Consider the following 25,238-nt stretch of genomic DNA (forward strand, 5'->3'; position numbering starts at 1 on the left):
AAATCTAAGCTTTCTGAATTCATTGTCTATTTATTGACCACGTGCTCAGACAGTTAGACTTCATTTTCCCTTTTATCTTCTGTCATTTCTGATTGATATTTGGAAGCTGTGATGATTGAGGGTTTGGCCTGAGTGAGAGGTCAAAGGATAAATGTTTTACAGTCAAGAGGAATAGAGACATTCTCCTCCCAGCCATTAATTTTTCGAATCATTTCTAAAAGTTTTGAGTGATGTCTTGGGCACTGACTCGTCACAGCCGAGAGTTGTCTTCAGGGTTACAACATATACATTCACCTGAGAAGCTAGAAGGACTTGGCTGGGTCATTTGACCAGAGGTGAATGGCCCAGGGCACTTGCAGATTGGACAGATCTTCTCCTGAGAAGCCATAAAGGACTTTGGTTGGGTCATGCTGATTTGACCAGAGGATATTGATGTAATTCACTTGAGAAGCCATAAAGGACTTTGGCTGGGCCACGCTGATTTGGCCAAGGGTGAATGGTCCAAGGCTGAAGCTAGGACTTGGCTGGGTCATGCTGATTTGACTAGAGGATATTGGTGAAATTCATGTGAGAAGCCAAAAGGACTTGGTTGGGCCATGTTGATTCGGCCAGGAGTGAATGGCTCAGGATACATTGCCTACTTCAGGATGGAGTAATCTATAGACATGCATGTGAGTAGTTACATTGCCTACAGTTACTGAGTGTCAATGCTGATATGTGTTATGACACAAATGGTTCATAAAACAAGTATGCATCGCAAAAGAATACAAAAACCCATAAACATTATTTCAAAAGGAAAAGAATAAATACTATGATTGATGTGAATGTGATGATACGATTGAACAATTTGATCTTTTTATGTTCCTAGATAAAGTTAAACAAGTCATGATGAAAGGTATTATGCTGGAGTGGCTAGTATTTTTATTGCTGGAAATAATCTCTTTTAAAGGCAAGTCTTTGCACATGAGAAGGGACTAAGTGTGAAGTTCTCAACCCTTTTTAGCCCTTGATGTAATTTTGGATATTGGGAAGTTTTCTACTGTAATAAAATATTTGATATTAGCACATGTAAATGGCACATTCAATACTATGAGGCTGTCACTGATGTGACTTGTTGCTTGGTTTCCATTCCTTTGAAGTCTGTCTTTCTTGGTGCCTTTCTTTAAAATTTCGTGTTATGGTTCTTCCTTCAATTATTGAGTTGCACATTTTCTTTTGGTTTCTTATTGGTTGTGATGGTGCATCTGTTAGAACCCTCACTCATTCTCATGTACCCTAAAATCCATTTGGATTAGTTATGGCACACTAGTGTATGGCTTGACTACATCTTCTCCATATCACTGTAAGCACTCTTTGTTTGTAACTTTGTATTCCTTGACTCAATAACCATTGGATTGGAAGTGGTCTTAGCAAACCACAATCCACTCAGTTCTAAAGTTAATCATACATCTTCTAGGGATATCCACCTTGTGCCAAAGGAGAGGCAGCCTAACAAGAGTGAGTGAGTTGTGGTGATAATGGACAAGCCCTCTTAATTCCCCTAGAGCTGCATTTGTGTTTTAGGGCTTTACCACTTAAAGTGCAGGTTTAGGAGGTCTTAACCAATTTTCCTGAAAAAAATCATTCAGTGAGCAGGGGATCAAATAACTATGGCCTAAAGTGCCCCACTATCTTGTGCAGCATTACAACTAATGAACCAGCAGGTCCAGAAACTTGTTTGATTACGGTGATTCATTAGATGTATATTTTCCCTGTAAATTGCATGCAATGCTGTAAGCAGCCCACAACTGCCTACCAAGAAAATTTGGGGGAAGAAGAGAGCTTGGCAGTCAAATTGTTTTGGTATTAAGGACACACTCCATGATATTCCTTTATAAGATTTGAAGTTACTAGAGAAAAAAAGTTAATATTCAATCTATCAAAGTTGATAGGCATATATAATGATAAGATTAGAATATTCACACTCTTTTTCCAGTGTCATAGCATGCAAGTAAATAGAACTGTGATGGAACACAGTGACAAATAAATCAATCAATCCACAACTTTCTTCTTGATTTTGACTCTAGGCTCTTCCTTATTCACTTTAATTTGTGTATTTAAACCTTCAACATGTACTTGTTCTGTTTTTTATTTCGTTGGTCAATAATATTTCATCAGTAGCAATACTTTGACTTTTCACTTTGATTGATTTTAAAAAGGTCTCTTGTTCCATAGTTTGCATTTCCACTTCCAAGAACATTCTTGATTGAACTTGGTTGGTAGATGTCTCCTTGTTAACTTTTGGAATGCTTAATCTGGGAGAGTGATTTTCATATCCACCTTTAGTATAAACATTTTGCACTTTTGCAATGTCTGGACTGCCTAAAGATTTTTAACAAATTTTCAAGTATATTATTCTAAATTTCTAATATTTGGTCAATAGTTTCTGCGACATTTACTAGCCTTTCATTTCCATTTGAGTGATTCCAATCATGCCTGTCACCATATTCACATATGTAAGAGTGGGTTCTAAATGTGAGGTCAGTACTACATCCCATATTCTACATATTACTGATTAAAATCTGTGGCATTAGTCTCATTATCGCCAAGAGTACCCAATGTCATCTTACAGTACATATTAGAAAGTGAACTACCTCATGTTCTAGAGTCTAATGATGCAACATTTGCATCCCAGTGTGCAAATGACTTGCTTTCTGGGGCTGCCCTTTTGACCAAAAACTTGTTTGATTTTTCTATGAAACTTTCCAATGCCAAGGATGCAATTTTTGTTAAATATATGTAATCCCCTGTAAAGGAAGCATTTCTGTGATCAATGAAATAAATACTTTTTGTTCATGGACATTCAAGTCTATAAGGAGCAGATTGAAAAGCTTCTTGACCACAATAACATATGTTACGCTATCCTATAAAGCTCCATTCCCATCAAAAGCACTCCTGGATGTCCAGTTGGTTCAGTTACAACATCAGCAAGTTTGCTTCCTATCATTTTTGTGGGTAACATCCTTCTCTGTCTAGTATCCAGAAAATCCATAATGTTGATAGTGCCTTAACCAATTTTCCTGAAAAAATGCAGTCAGTGAGCAGGGGCTCCAATAACTATGATCTAAAGTGTTTCACTATCTTGTGCCAGCATCACAACTAATAAACCAACAGGTCCAGAACCTTGTGTGAGTAAATCATCCATTAGAGATATATTTGCCCTGAATTGCATATGATGCTCTAAGAAGCCCAAAACCACCCGCCATTAAAACTTGTGGAGGAAGAGAGCTTGGCAGTCAAGTTGTTTTAACAACACTCCATCATATTTCTTTATAAGATTTAAAGTTACTAGAGATAAAAATTTAATGTTCATTGCTCAGTCTATCAAAGTTGATAGGCATATACATTAATGAGATTAATCATAAGACTATTCACACTTTTCCAATGTCATAGCATGTAAGTAAATAGAACTATGTTGGGACATGGTGTAACAAAAATGGTAAATAAAAGAAAGAGAACATGATCAGCTATATGTTCAGGAACGTTGTATTTCTTCCACATCAATCACTAGAATTTTGTAATCAATAAACCATTCATTATGGAAGGTAAAGAATAAAATGCATAGTTTCAACAGTAGCATGGTCACAATGGTTGAACATTGGTGTGTTGTATCTACCTTGAAAAAAAAAATTCATTGCCATGATAGTGCTCAACCCTTTGCCTTTAGATATACATGTACTGGTCTTAACCCATTTTCCGTGTCCATTTATATACAGCTTTTGTTTGAACTTCCCTGCTATATCCAACTATATTTATAACCATGGCATCTACATAGATACTTGATGTGCATAGCATGATCACAATGGTTAATCACTACCTTGAAAATTTTTTATTGCCACAATAGGGCTCCACATTCTCTATTTAGACATACATGTGCTGCTTTTAATTCTCACTTGCCATGTCCATTTGCAGACAACTTTTGTTTGAGCTCTCCTGCTGCATTCAACTACATTTTCATTTTAACTATGCCCCTACTAAGATATTCGCTATTGTTAATGTGAATGGGCTTTATATCATAAGTACTTAGAATTAAATATTATCAGTAGTGGTCACGAGTTCTATTTGGGGCTTGTACTCTAGTTTTGGTTTAAATTTGCATTGTAGCAGATCATGCATTTTCAAAAGAAGCTCAATTCATTTTCTATAAAAATTATTTAGGCAATATTATATCTTTAATGGAAGTGGACTTGAAACATAAGTTTTTCCACTAGCACAACCAAAATTTCTGTTGTAAATTCTTCTATTATGTTAACCTAAGTGAAATCAGGGTTTTACAGGATTTATTTGATTTATATTGATGAATTTTTGCGATAAATTCTACCATCTAACTTATATTAGGTTTTGTAATTTTTCTAGATAATATAGTCATGCTTTATGTTGGAGTGAAAACAAGGCTTCAAAAATGTCAAAACTTTAAAAGGATGAACCAAGTTTATGACATATGCATATCAAATTTCCATAGCAATTCCTATATTAAAGATTTTAGACTCTTATCATTCGCTAGTTCAACATTTAAATTGAATATTACTTCGTCTGTGTTTCTTGAGATGTATTTTCTACATATCTTCCTTGATGAAACAACAAATCTGAGTGAACAGCACTAGCACACTCATAAATTTGAGTGAAAGTGAAGATGTTTTATTTGATTCAAATTTTGAATCAATGGGGAAGAATGAGTCAGATAGAGGAGCCCTCTTTAGATTATAATGTTGAGGAGCCTAGTCAAATTGATGGCATCCATTCTCTATTAATTCAAAATTGCATGAAGTGTGGCTCCTTATCCCTATGCTGCTGCAAAGTTTGATGATGAGCCAAATATCTCTTATCCCGTTGTTTTGTATCGAGTGCCTCTTTAAAGTTATATTTTCCTCCTTTAATTTAATTTCAACTAATTTTTCTTTTATTACAGGTCTTGCTGGATGGCCTTCGCTGGGACCCTTTGTGATGCAGATATTAACATGTAAGAAATGTTGAGCAATTCTGTTCTTTGTTTAACCATTGGAGGCACATATAGACACATCATTATCTTCTGGATAGTACAAAGGTTGCTAACATAAATTTTTTTTGAACAGTTAATGCTGCATATCCCCGATTTGTCTTGATTGACTACCATAGAGCTGTAATTTCATTTTTCATGTTCTTTGACATTGGCCTATGAAAATAGCTTGGCATCATATGTTGGTTTTCTATATTGGAAGCTCACTGTACATCTGCTTGTCTAACCCTTAACGTTTCATAGGACTTCCTAAATGGGAGCACCAATGTGAGAGCATAGTGGGATGAATTTATCTTAGATTTTTTAGGACCTATGCTGACTGTACAGAAATTGATGCTAAGCTTGCTTATGGGGTGATTTCAGGATTCTCACAATGTTGAATCTGTAGAACTTGCCATGCGTTTAATTACAGGAGAAAATCCCTTCACACATAAAGAAACAAAACCAAGGCATTGCTTTTGTCCAAGGTGCATCAAATGTGGCAAGAGCAGGGCTACAACATTTTATGGTAAATACTGAAGATAAGAACAGTATAATGGTTGTTGATTACAGTGCCTCTTGGAACAATAGTACATATGAATATAAGGTTGCTGGTAATTTTGAAATTTTCCTTGAAACTTAATATTGGAAAACATGAAACAAATTATGTATACATCCATGCTTGGGTTTTTAATGCTTGTTTGATACGTGTTTATAAATATGTGGTTAACGTATTGACTTCCCTATGGCTGGGTAGTTATTGGTGACATATTTCATCGGTTGATATGTCTTATCATTCTCTTTTCAGTCTTCCTTCGAAAATTTTTTTCTTCCTCTCATCTGCATTTGTCTATCGAGTCTAGGTGGTGGAACCTTTATTAGCATGTGTGTCATTTGTCATCTTCCATTGCAATCTTAGCTCGCGTTGACATTTCGTTTATCTTTTTGGCATGGTTGTCTGTGTCCAAAGTAATTTGAATCCTGCTTGAGAACATGTTAATTTGGCATGATCTAATAGAATTCCAAACATGCTTAAGACTGATTTTAAGATTTAATTCAACTTATTTCTATGCGAACTGTAATAAAACTCGTCTAAGTCTAATATTTATCTATTTTAAATGAACTTGATAGAAGATAAGAAAAGAATACATTAAGTCTGCGATCTACAGAAATGTAAATGATCTGATCCACATATTAGATCCTGTGTAAATTGCAAAAATGGCTGAGAGTAAATAGTTTCATTATGTTGTAACTTATAGACAATAGTTCAAATGGATGTAAGTGTAGAAGCTTCATCCCAATGTAGTCGTGCTGTGAATTTCTCAAGGTTTATGAGGACATAATGTCCATCATAAGAATGTACTGTTTTATCCATAATATTAAAACAGACGGTTTTTTCCTGCTGAAAAAAGGAAGAAGATAAGATTGTAAGCATGTCTTTTGGATTAATCACATCAGTATTATTTGGCCGATGTTTCGAACCAGCTAATGTGGTTCATCCTCAGGACAAAGGTTCGAAACATGTTTACTTGCATTGGCTGATCTTTGTATAAAGGGTGTTTTGATTTTATGTCAACCCAAACTCATTGACAACATTCATGAAAAAGGTTCATAAAAATGAATCATCAAATGATTTATTTTAAATATTTCATTACTAATTGGCTCAAGAGTACGATACCGAATTATAAAATGCTAGTGCCAAGTACGTATATCATAATAGAGAGTCAATAAAGACATCCTTACAACATTTATATACTAAATGGAAAATATCTCATAAGTATAGAATGTGACTGAAAGGATGCTAAAATCGGCCAACCAATGATACCTCCACCCTTGCGATTACTATAAGGTTTATCTACCCTCCTGCCATTGCCACTACTAGAAGCAGATTCAAAGTTTATCTTACCCCACCCTTGCTACTAGTAGAAGCAGATTAAAAGTTTATGTTCCTCTTTCTTCCAGCGAAGGTTTATCTTGTCTAAATGGACTGTCAGAAAGGGGAATGCACTAGACACTGCAAACAAACAAATAAAATTTTCATTCAATTTTAACACATGACAAACCCAAAATACAAGTTACTACTAAAAACAACACAATCTCAGTGTAGAAGAGATGGATTGTCTTGTAGAAACGATTCTCATTGCATCCCTCTTCTCATATGCAGATTGCAATTTTTTATAAACAAAAACGTAATCATCATTTATTAGTGTACAATAAATTGAATTTTTGAAATACAATATTGCCTTTGATCAACACGTTTCCATTGCGAAAATTTGCTAGGGGAACAAAGATCAAGCTTCTTAGCTAGGTCTTAGGGTTGTCTATATAACATCTTGTTAATACAATTGTCTTAAGCAAAGTAGTTGCATATAAAAAGTGAACTGATATAAACTTATTATTTTACTTTCATGAGAATTACTCATTCTTTGGGTTGATCTCATCATTGCTATTTAATGAGTTATTCCTTTGCAATGGTAAGAGGCAACCAACTATATATGAGACTCTTATTGCCCTGACATAGGAATCTATCCAATGATGTGTTGTATACACATACATCAAATGATTGTTATTGAATGACTATTCTTTTGCAATGGTAGAGGCAATAAAGTACATATAAGACTTTTGTTGTGGTGGCAAAAGAATCTCTCTAGTGATGGGTTGTAAACACACGCATACTAAGCCGGCTAGATTTATATTAGACAAGTGAAAAATGTCGCATACAAGAACAAGTTATTGACTTTAACTTTTCAATAAACATGTTGAACATCATTCCTAATAGGAACACTTGGACTAAGCAAAAAGGACAATCAAACTACAAATAAACAATTCAAAAATTGTTAGCAGTTTGTGACAATGTCATAAAGACAATTATTCCTCAAATAAATAATCAACCACTAGCTATTTGAGTATTAGATATCTTGAAAAGACTTGCAATGTCAAAAACTAAGCCAACATCACTTGGCACAAGGGAATTTTATAAGATGGAGTATTTGCACATAGCAAATAAACATTTGAAACAATTTAGTACATAGATGATTAGAACATTTAATGTATATAAATTTTATAATGTTCATTTTTTTGCAAGGAAATTTCATAGGGAAGCCCAAGGGATACTTCCCTAAATTCGTGGATGGCATCCCTATTAGGCCCCACTAAGATAGACTAGCATGCCTCACAAAAGGGTATTCAAATCGAACTCCTATTAGTATGGAACTAGCAATCTTACCAACAACATTGGGGACAACTAATTGAACTAATGCCTCAAGCTATCTATACATTGGCTTTATGTATCAAAATAAATTATTTAAAACAATTTATTTGGAGATTGTATAAATTATGCACAACTAAACATGTGAAACAATTTATTAATTGGTAATTAAAACAATTAAATATATGCTACTTATACATACTAAAGAAAATTATATATATATATATATATATATATATATATATAGATTGAAGAAATCCATTTAACACAAACATCCACAATGAATTTGTTTGCAACTCATACATGGATGAGGACATGAAACACAATTACATGCCTTAGCCTCCTCGCCCCAAGATACCTATCACTCACCTCCACAACAATGCTATGATGCACCATGGTTTGTATCAAGGTGAATAATAGAATACATGTATAAAAGAATTAGGTATGACAAAAAGTTATGAAGGGTGATTAAGTCTACACCTAGGAGTGATCTATGGCTTGTATTGAAATACCTTTCATTTCATCAATGTTGTCACACATTTGAACCTACTCCTTACAACCTTTTATGTCAAAATAGTTTACGTGACTACTTAACACAAACTTGACCTAAAGTTGTATAATTGAAGATAACAAAACCACCCTGTTATTATGAGGAGGTAAGTCAAACACCATATATCATAATTTGTTAATTACAAACACACACACACATATATTGCATCCTCTCCCCTAGCATCACCTGCTCTTGTAGGAAGGTTGTGATGTCAAAAGGTAGATTAGGAAATCAAGTGCTGCGTTATATTGTTAACATGCTTAGCGCTTAACATACATGAGAACCTACCTCCTTCTGGAACATGAAAACCTACTTGGATAATTTCCTTCTTGGTCATAAGCCCTAATTTGCCTTGCTCCTAGTCACCTCAACCCTCTCTGTGCAAAATCATACCTACTAAACATGGACTTTTTTTTTTATTGGTTGGGGTGGGGTGTCACAATGGTGGTGTTCCTTCCCCACCTCTTCTATATGAGGCTACAACCTTCAAGACTTGGTCTCTTCAGTTTGGTAATTGTTTAAGCCCAAGTTTGCTTTGTCTTGATTTATCAAAAAAGCTTCTAAAATTATAACGAGAAAGATTCTTCTTGTGACGTTTGGTCTCAAGGCCTTGGATTTTGCTAATCATGGTCTCATTGGGTGATTTATAGGGTTATAACACTCTCTTGGGTCTATGTATTTATGGATCTTGAATAATTGGAAGGTAATGATCCAAGGTAACCTCCCATAATACTTATGTGGTTATGGATTCTATGCCTTTATTTTTGAAGGAAAGGAAGATAGAGATATAATATTCTAGAATGTAACCTATTTCATGGGTACGAGGGGTATGTAATGGAATCAATGGATGCTAGATTTCAATCCAAAGGTGGATGTGCCCTTAATTCCACTCTAAGTTCATCTACCTCATTTTCCCTTGCACTACTAGAGTGATGATGCCTTGGCTACTACAGACAATATTCAATGAAGATACATTAATAAATAATAGGCAAAGTCAAGAATGTTTGTTTGTGCCAAGATCTATGTTGAAGTGAACTTAGAGAAAGGACTTCTTGAAACCATCACTTTATCTCTTGATAAAATGAATTGGACCCATACACACAAACTAAATTATGAGTAGTTTCCATTTAAATGCAAGGTATGCCATGAATATGGGCATTTTGTGAAAGACTGCGAGCTTGTAGCTCCAGTTTTGACCCCTCTAGAAAAGGATGATCAATGGCATCAAGTTAAAGAGCCTTTGAAGTCCAAGCCCATTGGTCCCTCTTCCTTTAATGTTGTCTTTGCCTTGTAGTTCCTTTTATATTCTTATTTCTATCCCAATACATGTTAGTTCCAACTCCCTTTTCTTGCGCCCAAGCTCAACCTCAAAATCTTGTCACTAACTGTTATGAATAAAATATAGATATAAATAATGTAAATATAAATAATAATAACACATTATAAATAATGATGAATTAGTAATTAGTTAGTGAAGAGGTATGTCCCTAAGGACATAATCATTCATAAAGGGACACCTACCTAGGTGATCCGAATTGGATCTTAAACACTCTCTAAGTTTTCATAAACTTGTTCAAATTATGCCAAACAGACTCAAGTATTAGAAAGATCAATCTATTAGAAGGAATCCTCGTAATAGTTGCAATTATGATCAGCACGGAGAAACGAGGACCCTCGGTCAAGCGCGCAGACCGTTGGCCCATGGTAATGCGCGCTGGTGCAAATTGGCAAAACTAGAGGCTAATTCAAGAAACGGGGGTGGTTTCTGATACGCGATTAGCCCCGAAGTGTCGGACCCGAAATGGCTATGAAATGACCGTTGGCCCATGGTAATGCGCGCTGGTGCAAATTGGCAAAACTAGAGGCTAATTCAAGAAACGGGGGTGGTTTCTGATACGCGATTAGCCCCGAAGTGTCGGACCCGAAATGGCTATGAAATGCAGAAAAGTAATAAATTCGGTTCCGTGGATTCCACAAAACTGGCAGGATATCGGAAGGCCTCGAGGCGGTAAGCAGTTTTGACCAAGTCCCGCCTAATGCCACACACTGAGTGACATGCATCCGGCGGAAGAGAGAGAAAACCGCTCACATCGGATGGGTAAACGTCATGCTACTTACCCGCTCGATATGAACGACAACCGTAGGATCTGGGGGGCCCAGATCAACGGCAGAGGCGCGTCCCGATAAATGACCAGATTTGACAAGGTTGTAAAGCAAGATTACATGGGATTTGAAGTCCGACGTGGACGATGAGTTGGCAGAAGATTTGTGTTTCGCGGGCATCTTGGAGCAAACGGAAATAACGGTCGTTCAAATGTGTCCAAGGAACCTGACACACTCACCCGTTGCAGAATAGGTGGCCACCTCCCTGTGAAGCGTTACATAGTGATGATGACGCAGAACAAGGGAGTTCAAATGGACAGAGGAAGGAAAACCAGAACGTCGGGAAGCGGAAACGAACCGACAGAAAGTAGATTGGCTTTAAAGCCATGAACTGACAGAAGCAGACACACACAGAAAGAGGAGTTAGTTGGACGCAGAAGCTAAGAGCAGAGAACAGAGAGAAGAAGCCGAGATGACCTGAGGGCAGCATCGAGCCAGACAGAGCCAGAGAGAGTCAGAGAGTCTGTGCACTCCAGAGAAAGCTTGAGAGGTTCAAGCGAGCTCCTCGGCATAGGCCTGTCATGTATGAGTTTCAGATTGGGCTCATACTACTGTGACCAGTAGAGGTCAAGTACCAGTAAGGAGAGTCTGTGTACTCAAATCCTACTGATTCATATCTGTTGAGTGAGACTCAAATTGAGCTCACTGTTGTAAAGAAACTCTGCTTTGAAAACATAATAGAGAGGCCACCACTGAAAGCTGGACTAGGAGACGTAGCCCAGGAGTATTGGGTGAACTCCTTATTAAACTTCTTGTGTTTACATGTTTTCCTGTTATGTTTTCTCTAATTGCCTCAGTGTCTATGTATTACGCAATCTTATCGATCCATTGCATAAAGTAACATAGGCACATCCATGCACGAGTCTGTAATACCTTTAATTCTTTGTCCTGTATAAATTCCAGATCAAGTGGTATCAGAGCTCTAGGTTACTAAGGTTAGACAAGTTTGTGCTGGATTTTGTTGTTGAATGCTAACCAGATCAAAGCTTAAATTAGGAGAATAAGAGTTGGTTGAAACTAACCGTAAAATTGGAAGAGTCTATCCTAAGAGGAAAATGTCAAAAGAAAATCCCTTGGAATCAGACCCTCAGTAAATGGATAGTTTCATGACCATGAGAGCCATGGTAGAGGAAATGTATAGAGAATTTAAGAAAGGTAGAGAGGAAGATGCATCAAACTCCAAAAGAGATAAAGGAGTAGAAGAATCTCTCCTTCATGACCACTCTAAAGGCAAGGGGAAAGAAGAAAAACTTCCCACACCTCTTAGTAGCCCCGAAAACAAAAAGAAAACATCTTTGATTAAATTAGATGTTAAATTTGATTTACCGATATATGATGGAGAGTTGAATGCAAAGAAACTGGATAATTGGATTAGACAGATTGATGTTTATTGCAGAGTGCAGAGCATCGATTCAGACAAGAGTAAGATTCAGCTGGCTAGCCTATGCCTTGGAGGCACTGCCTTGGTATGGTGGGAAGGCAGGACACAAGCTGACATGAAGAAACATGGTAAAATTCTTTCTGTCTGGAGTGAATTTGTTTCTGCAATTAAAAAGCAATTCTATCCACTAGCTTATATGCAACAAGCCATGATGAGCTGGCAAACTCTTCGACAATTGAAAGGGAAAAGTGTACAAAGTTACACTCAAGAATTTAGAAAAAGAGCTTTGATTCTAGGAATTTATTTAGACTCACCTGAAACTCTACTGAAGTATATAGGTGGTCTACACAGCTACTTAAGACACACAATTCTCATGTTTAATCCCACTAGCATAGATGAGGTATCTGTTCAAGCTACACATCTAGAGGCTAGAGGAAAGAATGTGAACCCAGAAGTTGGGGGATCATCAAAACCCACTGCAAGCAAGAATAAGGAGAAAAGAAAATAGAAATGGAAAGAGAGGAAGACAAATACTGTACAAAAGACCAAATCTTCATGCACTCACTGTAAAAAGGATGGGCATGATGATGAACACTGTTGGATTCTGCATCCGGAGCTGAAACCCAAGAAGTATGAGGGCAAGAAGAAGAAGATTGTTGCAGCTATTCAAAAGGATTTGGGGTCAGACTCAGGAGATGAAACAACAATTGCAACCACAGGTATAAAAGGTAAAAATTCTGAAGCATCTACTAGTAATTCTGCACAATCTACTGATAATGAAGAAAATGAGAGGAAAAGACATGAGCTTCTTCATATTAGAGTTGTTTCCAAGCATAAAAAAATTGACACTTTGTTTGATAGTGGCTCACAAGTAAATTTAATTTCTGAAGCAATTGTAAAGAAGTTGGGATTACTAACCACACCTCACAAAAAGCCATATCCATTAGGTTGGTTATGTGATAAAGCACAGCTACAAGTGACTAGACAATGTAAACTTAGGTTTTCTTTTGGGTCAGCATTTGTAGATGAGGTTGAGTTAGATATAGTTCCTTTGGATATATGTGGAATTGTTTTAAGAAGTCCTTACTTGTATGATAGAAAAACTATTTTCTATGGAGCTGAGAACAAGTATCAACTCGTTAAAGATGGAATCGAATATATTGTAAGAGCTCATAAACTCAAGAATAATTACACTCTCATAAACTCAGGGCAGATGAAAAGAATTGTAAATTCATGCAAACAATTTTTATTGATGGTTGTAAAGGAAAAGAAACCTGATAAAACCAATGTATTTGAGGGCTGTGATGCTAAACAACAAGCTGATTTAGAAAAAGTTGTTTCAGAATATGATATATTGTTTCAAGAACCTAAAGGTCTGCCACCCAAAAAGGAAATAGTACATGATATTAATTTGCAGCAAGATGCTCCATTGCCTAACATCGGAATGTACAGGTTGTCCGCTATAGGGAATGGAGAATACAAGAAGCAGGTACATGAGCTGCTTGAGAAGGGGTTCATCAGACCTAGCACATCACCATGTGGGTCTCCAATTGTCTTGGTGAGAAAGAAAGATGGCTCATGGAGAATGTGCATTGATTACCGAGCACTGAATAAGATAACGATAAAAAATCGTTATCCCCTTCCTCGCATAGATGATCTATTGGATCAATTAAAAGAAGTTGTTTATTTTTCCAAGTTGGACTTGCATAGTGGCTATCATCAGGTCAGAGTTGCAGAGCAAGATGCATGGAAGACTGCTTTCAAAACAAAGCAGGGATTGTATGAGTGGTTGGTTATGCCTTTTGGCTTAACTAATGCTCCTGCTACTTTCATGAGAGTAATGAATGATGTACTCAGACCTTTTCTTGATGATTTTGTCATTGTATATTTGGATGACATTCTTATATTCAGTAAAACATGGGAAGAACATTTAAAACATGTTAAGCATACTCTAGATGTTTTGAAAAAAGAAAATCCTTATGTTAAGCTCTCAAAATGTGAATTTGGCAAAACATCTTTGAATTATTTGGGTCATTGTAGGCGGTGGTGAATTGAAGATAGATCCCTCTAAGGTTGCAGTCATTGTAAATTGGGCTAAACCCAAATTTGCTACCGAAGTTAGAAGCTTTGTAGGAGCAGCACAGTGTTGGAGAAAGTTTATTTCTAACTTTTCCTTAATTGCAGCTCCCTTACATGCTTTAACATGATTGAACAAGGTGTTTCAGTGGGGAGGCAAACAACAAAAAGCCTTTGACACCTTGAAAGAAAAGATTAGTACAACACCAGTACTAGCACTACTCGATGTTCAAAGACCATTTGAGATTGAAACGGATGCCAGTGATTATGCCATGGGAGCAGTGTTGATGCAGCACAATAAACCCATATGTTATGATTTTGAGACATTTAATTCTGTAGTAGTTAATTATCCCACATATGATAAAGAATTGTATGCATTAGTATAGAGTGTGAAAAAGTGGAAACATTATTTAATGGGCAAAGAGACAGTTATACATACTGACCATCAACCACTTCAATATTTGCACTCACAAACTAAGTTGCAACAATCAAGACACTATAGGTGGATGGGTTTTCTACAACAGTTTCATCTTGTCATCAGATATAAAAAGGGCATACACAATAAAGTTGTAGATATGTTGTCTAGACCAATCATAAATGCATCCACTATACTTAAGCATAATTCAATATTGCATGAAAGCTACATTAAACAGTATGTTCAAGATATACATTTTAAAGATGTATATGCAACTTTAAGTCATGACAAACAAGTAGAAGAATTGGATTATCATGTTAAGGACCAGCTCTTGTATCATTTTGGGAAGCTATGCATTCTACAAACCGAAAGAGTAAAGATAATTCGAGAGGCACACACTTCTCTAATATTAGGTCACTTTGGTGTAGGTAAAACAGTTGCACAGCTGCAAAGATTTTGTTATTGGCAAAAAATGAATGAGACAGTTTCTAGATATGTAAGAGAGTGTACCATGTGTGCTAAAAGCAAGCCCAACAATAGAAAACTAGGCTTGTACACTCCACTCCCAGTTCCTTCTCATCCTTGGGAAAGTGTTTCCATGGACTTTGTTGGAGGGCTGCCTAAATCTAGAAAAGGTCATGACTACTTATATGTTGTTGTGGATAGGTTCAACGAATGTGTATTTTAATACCTTGTAACAAACAAATTACAGCGGAACAAACTGCAAAGTTGTTCTTTCAGCATGTATGGGTTCATTTTGGATTACCCACTTCCATTATATCTGATCGAGATACCCAATTTGTTGGGAAATTTTGGTCAAGTTTGTGGGAATTGATGGACACCAGGCTGAAGAAGAGCACAACTTTTCATCTGCAAACAGAGGGCCAAATAGTGATCCAATTGCTCAGAGGCTATTGCAGCAAGCATCCCAGGCTTTGGGATGAACATTTATGTTATGTACAACATGCTTACAACTGAGCTAAACATTATTCTACATAGAGATCTCCTTTTGAAACCTGTTTTGGTTTCACACCAAGGTCTCCCTTGCATTTTGTCTTTGGTAAAGACATAGCGGTTGATGGACACAGTGATGTGGACAAGGCAACCAAGTTCATCGAACAAATCCAAGAGATTCACCAGGCAATACAGGAATAGCCGGAAAATATTCAAGCCAAGTACAAGGCAAGGCATGACAAGCATCAGATGGAGCATAGTTTCCAAGTTGGTGATCAAGTCTGGCTGTATATCAGCAAAGACCGAATGCAAGGTGAAGGTAAGAAGTTGAAGCCAATAAGGTATGGACCTTTCAAGATACTTGAGAAAATTGGTGAGAATGTTTTTCGCCTTGATTTACCAGCTTACATGCACATCTACTCAGTTGTTAATGCAGACAGCTTGAGACTATTTGAACCTTCATTAATTGAAGATCTCGAAGAGCAGAGTCAATTGCCTTCTATTGATGATCTGTTACCTGAATATCTCAATGAATTGCAGGAAGATACAGTTCTGGACAGGAAGGTGAGAACTACGCGCAGAGGGAATGTCGAGTACCTGAGGGTTGGACTCAAAGGTTCAAATCCAAGTAGTGCGAAATGGATAGAAATTGGGCAAGTGAGGAATCAGTGCCCTCACTTGAATGATGTTTAAAAATAAACTTTTAGTGGTCCAAAAGCTTTTTTAGTAGGAAGGCCATGATCCGAATTGGATCCTAAACACTCTCTAAGTTTTCATAAACTCGTTCAAATTATGCCAAACAGATTCAAGTCTTAGAAAGATCAAGCTATCAGAAGGAATCCTTGTGACAGTTGCAATTGTGATCAGCGCGGAGCAACGAGGACCCTCGGTCGAGCACGCAGACCGTTGGCCCATGGTAACGCGCGCTGGCGCAAATTGGCAAAACCAGAGGCTAATTCAAGAAACGGGGGTGGTTTCTGATACGCGATTAGCGCTAAAGTGCTAATCACGTATCGCAAGGCATCCCCCTCAGTGAAGGAAAGCCCCGAAGTGCTGGACCCGAAATGGCTATGAAATGCGGAAAAGTAATAAATTTGGTTCCGTGGATTCCACAAAACTGGTAGGATATCGGAAGGCCTCGAGGCGGTAAGCAGTTTTGACCAAGTCCCGCCCAATGACATACACTAAGTGACATGCGTTCGGCAGAAGAGAGAGAAAACCGCTCACATCGGATGGGTAAACGTCATGCTACTTACCCGCCCGATATGAACGACGACTGTAGGATCTGGGGGGCCCAGATCAACGGCGAAGGCGCGTCCCGATAAATGACCAGATTTGACAAGGTTGTAAAGAAAGATTACATGGGATTTGAAGTCCGACGTGGACGATGAGTTGGCAGAAGATTCGTGTTTCACGAGCATCTTGGAGAAAACGGAAATAACGGCCATTCAAATGTGTCCAAGGAACCTGACACACTCACCCGTTTCAGCATAGGTGGCCACCTCCCTGTGAAGCGTTACATAGTGAATGATGACGCAGGACAAGGGAGTTCGAACGAACAGCGGTAGGAAAACTAGAACGCTGGGAAGCAAAAACGAACCGACAGAAAGCAGACTGGCTTTAAAGCCATGAATTGACAGAAGCAGACACACACACAAACAGGAGTTAGTTAGACGCAGAAGCTAAGAGCAGAGAACAGAGAGAAGAAGCTGAGCTGACCTGAGGGTAGCATCGAGCCAGACAGAGCCAGAGAGAGTCAGAGAGTCTGTGCACTCCAGAGAAAGCTTGAGAGGTTCAAGCGAGCTCCTCGACATAGGCCTGTCATGTATGAGTTTCAGATTGGGCTCATACCATTGTGACCAGTAGAGGTCAAGTACCGGTAAGGAAAGTCTGTGTACTCAAATCCTACTGATTCATATCTGTTGAGTGAGACTCAAATTGAGCTCATTGTTGTAAAGAAACTCTGCTTTGAAAACATAATAGAGAGGCCACCACTGAAAGTTGGACCAGGAGACGTAGCCCAGGGGTATTGGGTGAACTCCTTATTAAACTTCTTGTGTTTACATGTTTCCCTGTTATGTTTTCTCTAACTGCCTCAGTGTCTATGTAGTTCGCAATCTTATCGATCCATTGCATAAAGTAACATAGGCACATCCATGCACATGAGTGTGTAATACCTTTAATTCTTTGTCCTGGATAAATTCCAGATCACTAGGGTATATAAGTAGACCCTCATCTTCATTGTAATCTCACATCAATTCTTTTATACAATATTCAATATACATTACTTGTCCTACAATGGATGTTTATGTCTTCCAAGTATTTTGAAGATTACTCCACTGCGTATACGAACCTTGTTCGTTACATTGGTATCAGAGCATTCCTCTGAGTATACGAACCTTGTTCGTTACATTGGTATTAGAGCATTCCTCTGAGTATATGAACTTTGTTCATTACACTAAACCTTGCCTTCCCCCCTAAAAAATAGAATTAATGTCAATTCCCACAAACCCGTATTCCCTTGAATTCTTATAGTCCTATTCTTAGGTTATTTTAATCCCCTTTGTGATGGGAAAATATCCCCCTCTACAGGTCATTCTATCTTCAAGTGGAATTGTTTGATGCGAGAGCATGACCCTAGGAAAATTATTTTTTTTAAGGCCTAAATGAGCCATGTATATTTTAGAAGAAGACTTTCATTTCGTTGTGTATAAATAAGAGATTAGGAGATTATAGTGAGGAATTTGGGTTGTTAGTATAACCATGTGGCTTATTGTAAAAATGTCAGTTAGTAGGCTGAGTTGTTAGGTTGTTTTAATGGCTGGCCAAGTGGGCCTTTACCAATGTAACAAGTGTAGAATTAGGGATCTGACAATTTTGGTTTGTTGGACAGATGTCCAATTTCTCTTTGTCTGTAGAGATATTTTCTGAGTAGTGTAGTGTACATAAAGTTGTGTGTGTAGGATAGGAGGGGCAACTCCCTAGTGTATTCCAAGAAAGGTAGGTTTCTCACAAGAGCCTCTTAAGACTCATTGCATATCATTATTGTTAAGGAATGAATATGGCCTTTTTCTTTTCTGCTATGTGCATTATTTCTTTGCATAGTTCTGAATTATGTCAGTTCGGATGTTTAGATGAGGGAATCCCTTGACTTGCTTAACAAATATGCTTGGTGCAAGGAAACAAGTGGGGAATTGAGCATAAGTGAACCTCGTTCGATCTCTATGAATAATCACCATTCAACCAAGAAGGTTGAGCCCGACACAAAGTTCCAGCGATCATCATTTTATGAGTTTAAGGTCGACTCTGGAAAGGGGACCGAGTGTAGTTACACATGTGAGTTCGCATTGAATCGTAAAGAAGCCAATAAGAGCTAGAAAGGCTCCTGAAAAATTCTCCACGGTCTTTGTTGAAAAGCGTTGAGAGAGGAGTCAAGAGGGTAAGCCTTTTTTCCATAAATTTTCCATGCCCGCAAATTAATGACATAAAAGAGGAAATCGAGCCTCTGACAACTTTTAAGTTTACAACCAAAAGGAGGCCGACCCTCGACCTCACATATCCTCTTGACCTTGGAGCAGTCGAGATTTTGGGCGAGCTCAACGAAAAATAAATAAAAATTGAAATGGACGGATTAGCCGACCCCAACCAGTCGGAGGTTGGGCCTTGGGTTCATTTTACAATGCTCGGAGGGAGAACACCTCCGACACCCTGACCAATCAACGCAAGAAATGGGCTTCAAGTGGCATGGTTCGAGTGGAACTCGATAGTTTAGATTTGTTCTATGTTTATATGAAATAAAATGAAATGATATTTTAATGTCCACAAGACTAAAATAGTCTATGGGACTATTAGTTCCCTATTTTTCATCTTTTTCAATTTAATCCTTTTCTTGTTCAAATTGATGATGAGCTGACCCAACTTTCCAACAATCCCCTCACTGAAAAGACAATGCCAAGAAACCGATGCTAGCATATTCCCATAACTTTCTCTGATGTCTTTGAATGCATCACATTCCAAAATGAAATGTTTTTCCGATTCCACTGCCCCAAATGTGCAAAATGTACACACCCGTTCTTCCCAAGCTTCTTTAGGCCTTTTCCACCGTCCTGTTTCACATCGAAGTTGATGCGAGTTGGTTCTTAATTGAGCAATAAGAACCTTTTCCCTCCATGGAATGCTAGCTCCAATGAACTCTTTTTGTTGTAGATCACACGTAGGGTTGAATTCCTCAATGTAGTACTTCTTCTTTCTACCCAACTCTTTTCCCCATACCCATTTACGAAACTTCTCCATAAAAAAATCATTTAGCTCCTTGCTATTTGTGGGATAGGCATTGAGGTATATATTCCATTTTTGCATCCATATGTAGTTTTGTTTCATCCATGTTTTCTTTCTTTCACTCATGCCTTCATTGAAGATAACATTAGGCCATCTACCTACTCCCATTTGCTCAATTCTTTTTAGATATCTTATGAGCCGCACCATAGCAATTGCTTTGATGGGAGTTGCTCCTATTTCACTCAACATTATCTCATAAGATATTGATTTTTTTTATTTTGAACTTGCTCATGATCAAGCGTTTTTGGATTTTCTCAATTTGTTTCCATTTTGAGACGGGGGTGTTTCTAGCCCACAATTCACGCCCATATAGCATCACTGGACAAACTAGGAGTCCAAAAAGCGTTTTAGTCATTTTCCAATCCCATAACTCTGCCTCTCTACATCTGTTTTGAAGAGCATATAATGCTTTCCACCCTCCTAAAATTCTCTTCTTTCTACAGTCCTCCCAATTAAGTTTGTTGTTGAAATCAATCCTGAGGTACTTGTACTCATTTACTTCTTCAAGAATGTTGCCTTCAAAGAAGAACGTATGTTGGCTCTGCTTCCTTTTATTAGAGAAAATCATTATTTTGGTCTTGTTAGTATTGACTTGCATCCCCATTTCTCTACAAAAATGCTCAAGGCCATATAGGTGCATTTGCAATCCATGGGACGATTTAGAAATCAATACAAGATCATCCGCATATAAAAGAAGCTTTATCACAAACTCCCCCAACCGAACACCATCTCCACCTTGCAGATTTATCCACTCTTCCAGTTTATCAATATATAAGCCAAAAAGAGTAGGAGATAGAGGGCAACCTTGCTTGACTCCAATGTCACTTCTAAAGCTTTTTGAAATACTTGCCGAGGTTCTAATTTTGACTTTCACTTCTTCATAAAGTCTATGGACAATGACTCTATAATGCAAAGGAATTTCAAGTTCTTCCATTCTACGCCACAACTTATCTCTAAGGACTGTGTCAAATGCCTTTTGAAGTCAACAAAGCAGCGTAATGCTTCTTCTTTGTCCTCCCAAACCTTTTCAACAATGTGTCTCAACGTGATACCATGATCCACTGTAGAATGCTTCGGCCTAAAACCCGCTTGTCCTCTTTCCCTCTTTTCTTTTACTTCTACCCACTTACTAATTCTATTTTCTACCATGCTGCCAAAAAGATTTGCAAACAAAGGATTGATCATAATGGTTCTATAATTGGAAGGATTATTAATGTCTCCACTTTTAAAAAGGGGTATTGCTAGGCTAGTTGTCCAGTCCCTTGGGAATCCTTGCTGAATGATGTTGTTAAATATTTCCATGATGTGCGGTGCAAGAGTGTTCATTCCCCATTTTAGATACTCTGCTTGAAGCTCAACCAAGTCCTTTTCCTTTCTTGTTTTCAGCTTCTTAATTCCAATCTCCACCTCCTGTAACATGAAGAGCTTTGTAGTTGTGTTAATCCTGGAGGGAGGCTCCGCCTCTGATTATTTCTCATAGAGTTGCTTTGCATATTCAAACCATTGTTGGGTTGTAATATTATTTTTGATTTGCTTCTTCCTTGGTTGAAGTTCCTGCCATAAAAGCTTTGGGTTATTCTTGCTTAGATATATTAACTCTTCTCACCTTGTTTGCATGAACTCATCTTTTTTCCTTTTTAGTATTTTCTTATATAACTTTACATCCATCTTCTCCTTGCCAGCGTTTTTCAAGGTTCTCCTTGCCATTTTGCATTCCTCATCAAGCCAAGCATTTACAGGAAAACAATTTGATTATGATTTCCTATTTTTTGCTCTTTTGCACTTCTTAAGTGCACTTTGGATTATATTTGTTAACTAATGACTGTTGAAACTTTTGAAACCAGTTTTATCCTTCTGAATTAATCTCTCTAACATTGTCTTATAGATAGTACAATTTTACTGTGTTAGAAGAATTTTGCCCCTTGATAGTGATTGCCGAGAGCATTTGGTTTTTCTCCCATTTTGTCTTTCTTCTAACCATGATAACTTTATATAAATCGGGTTATGGTCTGATTTTAAGTCCCAAATATGCTCTCCAATCTTAACTTCATCTATCTTTTCTATCAAGTTTTGTGAACACATCACATAGTCAACGACACTTGCCCCATTGTATGTGTTGCAAGTGAAGTTCCAAGACCTTTTCCATCTATCTAGACCATTGCAAATAATTAAGTTGAAATCCCCACACAATGTAAGCAAATCCTCTCCAAAATGATTGCTAACTTTGTCATCTTTTGAACACCTCACCCATTGGGGATTCTCCTCTTTAGTGAGCCAAATAGGATTGTGACCCTCTTTACAACAAAAATACTAGCTTGATGATTTTATGTTCTAGCATTGGAATCTCCCACTAAAAGAACTTCTCCCCGCTGAGAGTAGATGGAAATATCTTGCTTTAAAGCTGCATATGAATCCATGACTATTTAAATCTATTAGTTATATAATATCAAAAGAGGTTTGAAATTTATAATAAACCAAAAGGAGGTCACGATGTTTTCAGTTAAAAGTGGGAGCTTGCGCCATAATTAACTGTGTAGTGTGAGAAGAATTGAAACCTTGGAGTTTTATTGTTTAAAGAATGTGAATAAGGCATGTCCACCAGGAGGAAAGGAAAAGTCATCGATGCACAAAAGGAAAGAATCTTGGGAAATAGAGTAAGCCATTGGAGGGGCCTGCTATCATGTGGTATCAAAGCTGCTGCAAACAAAGAAGACTGCAATAGCAAGGTGATATCAGTGGAGGTTTTGTGGACAAAGGAATGAGCTAGTGGGTCTTGTAGTTAGTGAAGAGGAAAAGGCATTGGACCAGAGAGGTAATGATTGCTCTCTTTATTTGAATGATAAATGACAGTTTGGTTGTTTTGTAAAAGACAGGGTTGAGAAAACAAGGCACAAAGGAAAAGGCAAAGGATACCAGAGTATAAGATATTTTGAAAGGGGCATGAGATATCATAGGCAAGAGAAACTCTGACAAAGGATTGCAGAAGGCTTATGAGAATTCCAACCAATCACAAAGCTAGAAATAGACAAAAGAATACCATTCAGAGGCAGAACTGGGAGAACTAAGATATTAAAATCTCAAAAGGAGGAGAAGTAGACATGTATAACTGGTTTTTATATTTTATGTTTGGCAAAGGAATTTGTGAGTGTAGGTAGTAGCATATACATCGAGATATGTTGTGCAAAGCAAGGTGAGCATGAGAATATTTTCTCACAAAAAGGAGATGATATAGGTTGAGGCGAGAACCAAAGACTGTGGCAAAAGAAAACCCTTGCAGCAGAGAAGCTGCAAACATAGTGAAACATTTCAACTGAGGTTGGAAGGAAGAGGGGGACAAAGGGAGTCCTAAAGGAGAAGAGAATGCGAGAATTTCTCAGGAGGTGAGCAGAGGAGAAAAAACTAGAGAGGAGCAAGGAGTGCTCAAGAGGTTCTAGAGGAGGAACCAAGAGGGACACCAATAACTAAGTAGAGGTGAGGTGTTTGGGTAACAAGTGAGGTGAGGCTTGTTATAGGGCTAGGTTGCAACTCACAATGAAGATGGAGGAGGATATGCAGAGAAGGAAGAAGGTGACCATTGCTTGTCATGATGAAGGGTTGAGTAAAATCCACAACATAGGGGAGAAGGATGTTAAGAATAATGGCATGAGGAAACTAAGCTAGGAAGAGTTTGAAAGGGAGATGGTTGAGTTGAAGGTACAACTTAATGTATTAACGCAGTTGCTACAAGCGGGGGAAGAAGGCTAGAAATGAAACCTGAGGAAGAGGTTCAAATTATTTGTTAAACAAAATATTTTTAAGAGGAAATCCCCAAAATCCAGAGAGATAGGGAAGCAGAGGATGAAGCCATTGATAAAAGCCTAGATGGAAGAAGAAAAACTCAGAGCAGCCGAGCCTATGGAAGGAGCAGTTCATTTTTGTAAACCACTTCTTGAAGACAAAGAGAGGAGATTGGAGGAAAGTCTCATGGGATGTGAAAAGAGTCCAAACAATAGGAGTTGTTGATAGAGGAAGAGGTTAAATATCCTTGTGTTTTTAAAACTAACAAATTATGTGTGAATGCAGACTTTACAAACAAGGACGATGAGCAACCATTGAAGGCTCTTGTACATTGAATACATGGAAAGATTGTCCAAGGGGAGAACAAGAAGATAAACTTGCTCCAAGAAACCTAGAGATATGGTTGGATACTGAAAAGAAGGAAGAAAATGAAGTGGCCTATTTTGAAAATGAAGCCGAAGCACAACATGAATTCTTCGTTAGTGAAAGAAGAACTCAGGTTTGGTAAGTATGGAGGAGTGGAAGTTCACTTCTGTGAACTAGATCAAGGACAAGTCCTAGGAGAGGATGATGTGGGTGATGAATAATGATGTGCTTAGTTCAACAAAAGAAAAACAATGTCAAAAATATCAGATGACAAGGAAGAAATAAATACATTTCTAGCTAATTGCTTGCATGAGTTTGAATTTGCAGGTACTGAGTACCATGGAGCTGAACATGTGCCAAAGATTATGGAGGAAGTTCTAACTCCAGAAGAAATGAGTTATGTTGACGAGGAACAAGAGGAAGTTGATTCAGAAGGTGGACAACCTCAAGGAATTGTCACAGAGGAAGGAGATGCAAAGTTATCTCATGAAGACAATGTGGATGAAGACCATGGAGAAGCTTAGGCTAACACTCTCCAAGTTAATGAGAGGAAGAGTAACCTCAAAGGTATAATTGATTAGTTATGTCTTCTCTTATTGAGTGTTTATTGGATCATTTTTAATTTTTTTTGTCATGGGTTGAAGACCAATGGAAATCGGGAAAAGAGAAGAAACCACATGTTTTGCAGATTTGTGGATTGGTTTAGTATGAAGATGATGGAGGGAGAGCTGGTGATAAGCCCTCAGTACAATACAATCTACTAATCCAAAGGAGGTCAAAAGAGCCCAAGGAAAAGAAGACAACCAATAGTTTGTTATTTACAAAGAGGAGACACCACTTTCTCATGCAATTAGGGAGAGAAAAAGGTTGGATTATGAGGATAGTTATGAGGCAAGGTAGATGGAGCTACCTCAAGGAGGAGCAAACTGAGACATAGATGAGAATGCTTATGCAGAGAAAGCCATGATTCTATGGAGCAATGACAAGAGTGTCATC

General features: G+C 37.7%; 1 pseudogene across 3 annotated transcripts in view; it reads left to right on the forward strand.

The window, feature by feature from the left end:
• LOC149145990 (pentatricopeptide repeat-containing protein ELI1, chloroplastic pseudogene) overlaps positions 1-5,717 on the forward strand; it is a 49,652-nt pseudogene extending 43,935 nt beyond the window's left edge. The window contains exons 2-3 of one of the 3 annotated variants that reach the window (XR_016264581.1): positions 4,949-4,999; positions 5,112-5,717. The product of XR_016264581.1 is annotated as a pentatricopeptide repeat-containing protein ELI1, chloroplastic pseudogene, transcript variant X3 (transcript). Of the gene's footprint in view, positions 1-4,948 lie in introns of all 3 variants that reach the window. The other 2 variants (XR_016264580.1, XR_016264579.1) reach the window with 2 other exon arrangements.
• Positions 5,718-25,238: the final 19,521 nt, after the last annotated feature.

The sequence above is a fragment of the Pinus tabuliformis genome, chromosome X, assembly GCF_031772625.1.
Source record: "Pinus tabuliformis cultivar Carrire ecotype Pingquan chromosome X, CPIR1, whole genome shotgun sequence".
Lineage (NCBI taxonomy): Eukaryota > Viridiplantae > Streptophyta > Pinopsida > Pinales > Pinaceae > Pinus > Pinus tabuliformis.